Source organism: Apium graveolens, chromosome 7, assembly GCF_009905375.1.
Source record: "Apium graveolens cultivar Ventura chromosome 7, ASM990537v1, whole genome shotgun sequence".
Lineage (NCBI taxonomy): Eukaryota > Viridiplantae > Streptophyta > Magnoliopsida > Apiales > Apiaceae > Apium > Apium graveolens.
In genome coordinates this window covers 109,179,055-109,189,345 of record NC_133653.1, presented here as the reverse complement: position 1 = coordinate 109,189,345, position 10,291 = coordinate 109,179,055, and the positions used below count along the sequence as shown (strand labels likewise).

Below are 10,291 nucleotides of genomic sequence, written 5' to 3'. Positions count from 1 at the left end.
TCAGAAGGGGGGAAGAAGCAAAGCTTGAGCTCAAGATTCAAAAAAGAATGCAACTAGAAGAGGAGAGGCTACTAGCCAAATCCAAGACAAAGAGGACCCGGAGGGACCCCACCCCCGAGGTCATTTTTGATGATGATGAGGAGGGGCATAATATCTTAAATATATGATTTACGAACTTTAAAGAAAAATGGAGAAGGACTCTGGAATGGAAGTCAGGGAAACTCTAACACCCTTCAGCCATTCCTTAGAGGCCATTCCCCGCTAAAGAGGCCTTAAGCATTATAACGTTGATTCGTTTGACGGTTTGGGAGATCCAGAGGAACATCTGAATTACTTCGAGCAGATTACTCATATATAATACTACAATGATTTGACCAAGTCCAGATTTTTTGCATCAACTCTCAAGGGGGGCTCGAGGTGGTTTAGCATGATCCCCTCCCAAAGCATCCACAACTGGAAATAATTATATGGGGCCCTCCTCAGGAGGTTCCGAGCAAACAAGACATATGAGCTGCATATGTGCCATCTTGAGACTATTCGCCAGTATGACAATGAATCTCTCTCAGCCTATCTGACGCGTTTCCAGGAAGCAATCAACAAGATCTCAAACTTAGACGAACAGGAGGCTCTGAGCATATTTTGGAGGAATCTAGACCCAGAACATAATGAAAGCTATATTGTGGAATTAATTAACGAAGAGCCTCAGAGCCTGACTGCCACCTACTCTATGGCAACCAGATTTATCAAGGAAACAGATGTGCTCTAAGCCTATGAGGATGACCCGAAATGGGGGATCCAGAAGCAAGAACTCTGATGACCGACCGAAAGGGGGTTACCATCAGGACAAAAAGTTTAAGCAAAGCCAGCAGACTCATGTGGTCCAGAATACTCATATATTTAAGAGACTTAGTCCTAGGACGGAATCCAAAAGTGACCCAGGACCAACTAGGCAAGCCAGGAAGCCTAGGAAGGAGCTAGATTGGATCCCTCTAAACATGACCAGGGAGGAAATACTGAAAGAGATCAAAGACAAGCCATTCTACTACCCGCTGAAGTCCATACAGTCTCCCACAGAGAGCCAGCCTTACAATAGATAATGTGATTATCATGAAACGCATGGCCACAAAATGGAGAATTGCCTGCCTTTTAAGTACTTCATTGAAGAATAAGTAAAGAAAGGAAACCTTAACCAATATATTTTCCGGGATACCAGTTAGAAAGGAGAAGGATCAAGGAAAGGAAAAAATGTAGTAAATGTAGTCTTAGGGGGTTCACACTCTCCCCCGCGAATCCAACAAATAGTATCAAACCAAGGTCAAGAAAAGGTTGAGGCTGTAGTAGAAACGGAAACAATTCTGATTGATAAAAGCAATCCTTCTAAGAAAGTGAAGATATGATCCAATATTGGAACTATTTTTAGAGAAGAGATGGTGTTATTGCTCCGAAGGTACGCTGATGTATTTTCCTGGAGCCCAAGAGATATGCCCAGGCTTCAGGAATCCATAGCAATGCATAGCTTGGATGTCAACCCAAGCATAAAGCTTGTTAAGCAAAAGAGAATAAACTTTGCCCTAGAGAGGTAAAAGGAAATAAATGAAGAGGTAAACTAATTACTCAAAGCTGGAATCAAGTACCCGGAGTGGCTGGTTAATGTGGTTATGGTAAAAAAGTAAAGCAGGAAATGTAAAATGTGTGTTGACTACACTGACTTGAATGATGCGTGCCCAAAGGACCCCTACCCTCTACTAAACATTTATAAACTGATAGGTGCCACATTATAGATATATCATGCTAGGATTCATGGACGCCTTCTCGGGGTACAACCAAATCAAGATGAATTTGAAAGACATCCAAAATACATCATTCATCACCCACATAGCAGTCTATGCTTATATCATGTTACCTTTTGGATTGACGAATGCAGGCTCAAACTACCAGAGAGCAATGAATAAGATTTTTAAGACCCAGTGTTAGTCCCTTAACAATATAGCAAGAATTACAGAAGGGGGGTTGAATGGAATTCTTGAACCTTTTTCTTGAAATAAAAATGTTCGACTCGATTATGGATATATTTGTTATGATTAGCACAATGCAGAATGTAAGCTTGAGTGAATCAAAACATAAGTAATTAAAAACAAGAGTCTTTAAAAACTTTCTGGTGGATTTAAACAATTCCACCAGAGATATATTTAATATATCGAGAGGACTCTGTGTGCAGAAATGCTCACAGCTGCTTACACAAAATAGAACTGCTAAGAACATAGGAAATGCTAAAGATAGTGCTTACAAAGATTTCTCTGTTGTTGTTTCTTAGCTATCTCAGTTATTTTTCTATTTGCTACTCTCTTGGTTTATATATTACCAAGATTACAAAGTCAAAAGAACTGAACAAATATAAAATCTAACAGTCTTGATCTTTGCTGCTTTTCATCCTCTATTACCCAGTTAATGGGCTTCCACAGTGTACTTGTATCCAACTCAACGGCTGTGTGTCAGCTTTTACTGTTCAACTGATGTTTGAATCTTGATATGATCATCTGTCGACTTTCAGATCATCCGTCGATGACTTAATTGATCATCCGTCGACTGCTATGTTAAACATCCGTTGATAGTCATTTGATCATCCGTCGAAGCTTTGTTAAGCATCCGTTGGTAGCTATTTTGGTCATCCGTCGAAGCTTTGTTAATCATCCGTTGGTAGCTATTTTGGCACTTGACTTCATTTCACTTATACAGAATTACAAAACATTGCTTATGTACAATTAATCAACCTATTATGTATATCTAGTTAAAGTCAACATGACTTATATGCTACTCCAGATTCTATACAAAGGTGCATACAACACTGTGCTACAAACTTATTATTACATAAGCTACTCACTCGATGGATAATAAGTTAATCATCCGTCGGGACTATAATAAGTTATCCGTCGAGACTATAATTCTTATCCGTCGAGTGCTACATTATTTCACTAAGTAAAATCTACTTAGATGTTTTGTTTAGGTAATCATCAAGTATACAACATATTCACAACACCCAGCTTGGAAGAAACTTATAATCCTAGGTTGATGGTATGATTGCAAAGTCCACAAGCATCTCGGGTCACATCGAGGATATAAGAGAATGCTTTGACAACTTAAGGAAACATGCACTCAAGATGAATCCGGAAAAATGCACTTTTAGAGTAGGGGCAGATAAATTTCTTGGGTTCATGATAAAAAACCAGGGGATTAAAGTAAATCCAGAAAAGATAAAAGAAATCCAAAAATGAAGCCTCCCCGAACCCAGAAGGGTGTGCAGAAGTTAGCAGATCAGTAGAAGCACTCAAAAGATTTGTCTCAAAGCTCGTTGAAAGATGCCTACCTTTATATTGATTTGTTGAAAGGAGCCAACAATAAGAAAAATATTATTTGGAGCCCAGAATACCAGAGTGCATTTGAATAAATCAAAAGATATCCCTTCTAGCCACCAATCCTAACTAAAGCCCAACCCCGGGAGCCTCTCTTCCTCTACGTGTCAGCACGAGCCCTGGCAGTTGGAGCAACACTAATTAGGGAAGAGGGTGAAAATCTACAACCATTTTACTATGTAAGCCAAGTACTAAATGATGTTGAGACCAGGTATCCAAGATTGGAAAAATTTGCATTTTCCTTGGCCATAACATCGAGGAAACTCAGACATTACTTCCAAGAAATGGAGATCCAGGTTGTGACTGATCATCCCTTAAGGAAGATGATACACAAACTAGATGTCTCAGGAAGACTTTTGAATTGGGCAATCGAGCTAAGTCAATTCAACCTAAGTTTCATTCCATGGACTGCTTTCAAAGCCCAGGAACTTGATGATTTCATCATAAAGTGTAACTTTCTGAAAGATGAGCCTACGCCCATCAGCATTAAGCCAAACAACAACCACGATCCTAATCGGGGAGCCTGGACACTCAAGTTAGACGGATCTTTGACAAATAAAATGTCAGGAGCCGGGATCAACCTAAAGAGTCCCGATGGCTTCACGATCTAAACTGCTATATCTTTCAGCTTTCCAGCAACAAACAACCAAGCAGAGTACGAAGCTCTGATTACAGGATTGAAGCTTGCCAGGACCCTTAGGGTTCAGGACCTAAACATCTATAGCGACTCCCATATTGTAGTCAAGCAAACATATGGTGAATACATAACGAAGGATCCCATTTTAGCCAAGTTCTAAGCTTTGTTCCAAAGCTACCTTGCATTAATACCACGATGCCAAGTTCTACAAATCTCTCGAGATGAGAAATCAGAGGCCGATACCCTGTCCATGCTGGTCTAGAACTCATCAAACCTAGATTGCTCTGTTTACTTTGACAAATTGCAAAAGCCAACTATAGAAACCGAAGAGGTCCTGGAGATAGACAACACCCTGAATTGGATGAATCCCTTCATCAATTATTTGCAAAAAAGGAGAGCTCCTAGAAGATAAAGGGAAGGCTCAAAGATTAAAAGCTAAGGCAACAAAGTTCTTCCTTGAAGAAGGACTACTCTATCTCGGAACCTTCTCCTCCCCTATCCTGAAATGTGTCGTCCTAGCGGAGGTAGAGTACTGTCTAATGGGAGTTCATGAAGGTATATGTGGAGATCATATGTACGCGAAGGCCCTGGCTTACAGGATAATAAGGCAGGTCTATAACTGGCCAACCATTCACCAAGATGCCATTGAATTTGTGAAAAAATGCAAGAATTGTCAACTATTCAGTAACGTAACCTGTCTCAGCCCAGTCCTACCCTCCTCAGTCCTATCTCTAATCCCATTTGCTATTTGGGGGATAGATATAATGGGACCCTTTCCCCGAACTAGAGGAGATCTGAGATACCTACTAGTCTCAATCGACTACATGACTAAGTGGGTGGAAGCAAAGGCAATGGGAACCACTAACCAGCAGGACTGCGTAAAATTCATGGATAATATCTTGAAGAGGTCCTGCTACTAGAAAATGGACCGTAGTTTGTCAATTCAGAATTTAATTCCTATCTCCAAGAGCGGGGTATCAAGCATAAAAAGTCATCAGTAGCATACCCTCAGGGAAATGGACAAGTAGAAGTGTTAGGGCGAAAACACGTGCTAAAATTCACGCAAGTATACGAGTTCACAAATAGTATAAGATATAAATCAGATTCGTTCCCACATAGACTGGTCTAGGTTAAGTTCAATTTATGCACCTATGCAACAATGTATGGTTATCGCTCAATGCTAAGACAAATAAAAAATTGGGTTTTGATTAAACTAAGAGATTAAACTAACAATTATAACTAAGAGAACAAGAATGGTTGAAATAATATATACGACAAATATGGGATTCTAACTTCATTAAATACTTTATTCAATAGCCTTATTGTTCTTAACCTTAGCATGTAATGGTGATGACACTAATCAGATAACACGAAACTAGTAAACGCCAACTTTCGTTGTACGAATACCCTACTACCAAGCATCCACAAAAGAGATAGAAGTTGAATAGACACCAATTATGCTTATTCCTTATATGTCTATAAGAATTGAAAACATAACGGTTTAATGTGCAAGTTATCTAGCGTGATTACATAGGGAAAGTAAGATGGTTAAAATTACCTACGAATCATGCATAACAAATACATGAACCTATGCTAGCATGGCAAGTTCTAAACCTCTGTATTCACTATCGCTTCAATAGAGATTACCACGCTATCTTATATGTTAGCTACGCACATAAGACGAATAAGCACAACCAATACTAGGATATCAATCAATCACCACACACCAAGATATCGAAACAAATTAATTATTGAAATCCATAAGTAAATCCACTAGAATCCCATGATAACGATTAGTTCATAATTGAACTCATCGTCACCATGGGTTCCAATGAAAGCATGGTATAAACAAGGTCTTAATAAACTGAATACTAATTAAAGTACTATTAAACGAGATCTAGGTTCAACAAGAATGAAAACGAGCATCCAAAGTTACAACTAATTCAAAAAATCACAAGTAGAAAACAAGATCTTCTTTTTCGGAGTTGTTTTATGCTTCTAGGTCTTCTCCTTGGTATCCCAATCTTCCCGGGTGATGAAAACCCTTTTTTTAAGTATATAAGCCCATATTGGACCTGGACCCTTAAAATCGTCAAATTCCACTCAAAAAAGGCTTTTTCAGCGAAATCAGGGAAGTCAGCCGCGCATTAGCACGCGGCCGCGCGACACTAGCAGGCGGGCGCCTCCTAGCAGGCGGGCGCCTAACACCAGCAGGTGGGTGCCTGACACCAGCAGGCGGGTGCCTGCAATCTTTCTGGAAAAATTCTTATGAATCTTATTTTGGCCATAACTTGAGTTCTACTTGTCAGAATTAGGCGATTCAACTGCCCACGCGAAGCTAACAAGATTCTCTACCACTTGAAAATGTCCTTGGCTTCCAAATCTGATTACTTTTCATCATATTTCCTTTAAAAGCTCATTTCTTCATATAATTGATACCTGAAATGCAATAACACAAAAACACATCAAAACACCAACAACTGGAGTCCAAAACACCAATTTAAGCTTGTAATGAAGCGTTCCAAGTGGATATAAAATCCTCTTATCACACCCTCAAACTTGAATCGATGTTTGTCCTTAAGCATAAACAGACTCAAAACTATAAACAAACCTAATGTATGAATGCAACTACGTGAATGCAACTAAATGATAATGCAATCGATCCCCTCAAAATAACTATAACCAAATGAATAAGCCAATGTCTCTAAGAATGCAATGACTTAAAACAGAGTTCGAATAAATCCCACAAACCAACTCACAAACCAGAAACGTGCGTGTGTGGAATGCTTAACAGATATCTCTCGATACTAGATCAATAACCATAACTTATCTATCATCGAAAAATCAAAAGTTTATACACAGAATAGACAATAAACGTATTATAACTCACAACACCTCCTTTCTACTAGAGTTATACAAGGATTCACACTATTATTAAACACATAACAAAGATGCTTATTTGATCGTGCAATGAATGAGGTCCCAAAAGACTTATGCAATAATACTCATGTAGCGAGCGTTAGGTTAGCGGATCCCAGACTATAAAAGCCTTAGGTCACTAGGCAAAAAATCCCCTAGAACTTAATAACTCGAGTATTAAAGAGCTCACTCTTGATCAATTATGCATAAACACATACTTTTTTTTTCTTTTTTTTTCAATAATTTCTGAATGAGTGCGTTTCGCTCCATCTCATTCGACCCTAGACTACTGATAAAAATATTAGCCGGCTACTAGCCATTTGATCAAAAGCAAACCTATAAGACTTTGTGAAAATATTTGTTTCTGGCATGCAAATCAATTCATTAGGACTTAAAAATCCCTCTATTCGTCATCACCACAATCAAATCAACATCAACTTATCAAATATCATAGTTCATCTTAAGGGATCATGCTAAATATGCATGCAAATGCAACTATATGAAATCACATAAAAACAAACAAATATGTCCTAAATGAACAATCATGCAAAAATATGAATGAACTACAACTAAACATGCAATATGAATCTATATGGACACACACTACTAATCCTTACCTTATCACCCCCAAACTTAAAATTTTCAATGTCCTCATTGAAGGTAATAATAAGGATTTCAGGCATACCTAACTAGCGGGAGAGTCACCCTCGTCAGGTGGAGGATCAGGTGGCCAATCAACCTCGCCACTAGTGTCTCGAACAACAGTACCGAAAGCGTGTGTCAAATCTTCAGCAAAATATCGGTGGATGACATGTATGGCCTCCATACGCCTAGTCAATCTTTTATACTGTGCATCACCAATACCAGTCCTGTCAACTACCTGTTGCACATGAGAAGAACCCTCTGTAGGCACGAGAATATCCGTCCAGCCACTCTCTACATCATCAAAAATATATCTGAACCCCTTATCATGGGGTGCACCTAAGAATGAATAACTCAAGTGATCTGGCATTCGGTTGAGCTCAAGTGTGAGAGCTTCTTGAATAAATGGTTCAAAATGCTCCTGAGAAATTTTCAGCTCTGCTAACCCAAGAGAATCGAATGTCATATCCAACTTCCTCTTCCACGGAAGTGCATTCAAAACTTGCAGTTGCTCTGCTCCTTCTTTATCTTCAATAATTGATTCCCCTATTAAGGACCTCTCCAAGGTATCTGACTTTGGCAATTGCTCAGGCTCTGAATATACTATAGAGTTGACCCACTTTACTTTAAAGCACTCCTCTTTAGCTGTGGGTAACTTTATTTTCCTTGAACACATTAAAAGTGACCTTTTGATCGTAAAACTTCATCGAAAGATCTCCTTTTTGCACATCGATCATAGTTCAGCCTGTAGCCAAGATTGGTCTTCCCAAGATAATGGAAATCTTGTTATCTTCCTCGAAATCAAGAATTACAAAGTCAGCAGGGAAGATGAGTTTATCCACCTTGACCAAGACATCCTCTACTATACCTCGTGGATAAGCGATGGAACGATCAGCTAGTTGTAATGACATGTATGTTGGTTTCGGATCAGGAAGACCAAGCTTCTTGAAGATAGATAAGGGTATCAGATTGATACTAGCTCCTAAATCACATAAACATTTGTCAAACGATAAGTTTCCGATAATATAAGGAATAGTGAAGCTTCCGGGATCTTTAAGCTTCGGAGGCAACTTCTGTTGCAGCACAGCACTACATTCCTCCGTTAGAGCAACGGTCTCTAAGTCATCGATCTTCACTTTCCAAGAGAGAATACCTTTCATAAATCTCGCATAGCTAGGCATCTGTTCAAGAGCTTTAGCGAAAGGTATGTTGATATGAAGTTTCTTGAAAACCTCCAAAAACTTCTCAAACTTCTTATCCAGCTTTTTCTTCTACAGCCTCTTAGGAAAAGGAGGTGGGGGATATATCTGTTTCTCCCCTATATTACCCTCAGGAGGAGTGTGTTCCACAGTAGTCTTTCTTGGTTCCACCTCTGCTTCCTTCTGCACTTCTTCTTCAGCCACAACTGCATTTTCTGAAACTTAAAATTTTTCAGGCTCTTCGTCTTGCTGAATTTGGGGGCTTGCGACCTTTCCAGACCTTAAGGTGATGGCGTTCACCTGTTCTTGAACTTCCCTCTTGCCTGGATTTGTTTCTGTATCACTAGAATGCGTTCATGGTGGTCGATTCAATAAGGCATTAGCAATTTGCCCTATTTGGTTCTCCAGAGTCTTGATAGAAACAACCTGGCTTTGGCATATAAGAGCCTGGGTTTTGCACATAATACGCAACTACTCCAATTCATATTTTTCATTCAAAGATAGACATGCGCCAAGATTTTGTTGTTTTTGTTTAATTTGTTGCTGAAAACCAGGAGGGTTGAATAGCTTATTTCCAAACTGCTGGAACGGCTGTTGCATCACATTATGATTGTTGCTCCAGCTGAAGTTAGGATGATTCCAGTTGTCAGGATGATAAGTGTCTGGAACTGGTTGCTGCGATCTCTGAAAGTTGCTCACAAACTGAGCTGAGTCACTAGATATAACGCATTGATCTATCATATACGGACCTGCACATAACTCACAAACACTAATTATCTGCTTAACACCATAGTTAGCCAGAGAATCGATCTTCATAGACAACACCTTTAGTTGAGCAGTGATAATCGTAGTTGTATCCACTTCAAGAACTCCTGCTACCTAGCCCTGTGGGCATCTCTGGGTTGGATACTGATATTCATTAGCAGCCATCAGTTCAATTAGATCATAAGCTTCCTCATAGCTCTTTGCCCATAATGCTCCGCCTGCTGCTGCATCGAGCATGGGTCTGGACTGTGCTCCCAACCCATTGTAAAAACAATTGATGATCATCTAATCAGGCATTCCATGATGAGGACACTTCCTAAGCATCTCCTTGTAGCGCTCCCAAGCTTCACATAGTGATTTTCCCGTTTGCTGCGTAAATTGAGTAAGAGCATTCCTGATTGCAGCTGTCTTCGCCATAGGGAAGAATTTAGTAAGAAATTTCTGAGCAAGATCCTCCCAAGTAGTAATCGAACCAGCTGGTAGAGAGTGTAACCAGCTCTTAGCTCTCTCCTTCAGAGAGAATGGGAATAGTCTCAGCTTTATAGCATCTTCAGAAACTCCATTGAACCTGAAGGTGTCGCAGATCTCTATGAAATCCCTAATGTGCGTATTGGGATCTTCAGTTGGAGAACCCCCAAACTGGACTGAATTCTGTACCCATTGAATTATGCAGGCTTGATCTCAAAGGTATTAGCTGTGATAGCTGGCCTGACAATGCT

The 10,291-nt window shown here is 39.6% G+C and overlaps 1 non-coding gene across 1 annotated transcript; it reads left to right on the top strand.

Moving 5' to 3' along the window:
* Positions 1 to 9,867: 9,867 nt before the first annotated feature.
* On the top strand, positions 9,868 to 9,974 carry LOC141676184 (small nucleolar RNA R71). The gene has a single exon (XR_012556788.1). It is a non-coding gene; the product is annotated as a small nucleolar RNA R71 (small nucleolar RNA).
* Positions 9,975 to 10,291: the final 317 nt, after the last annotated feature.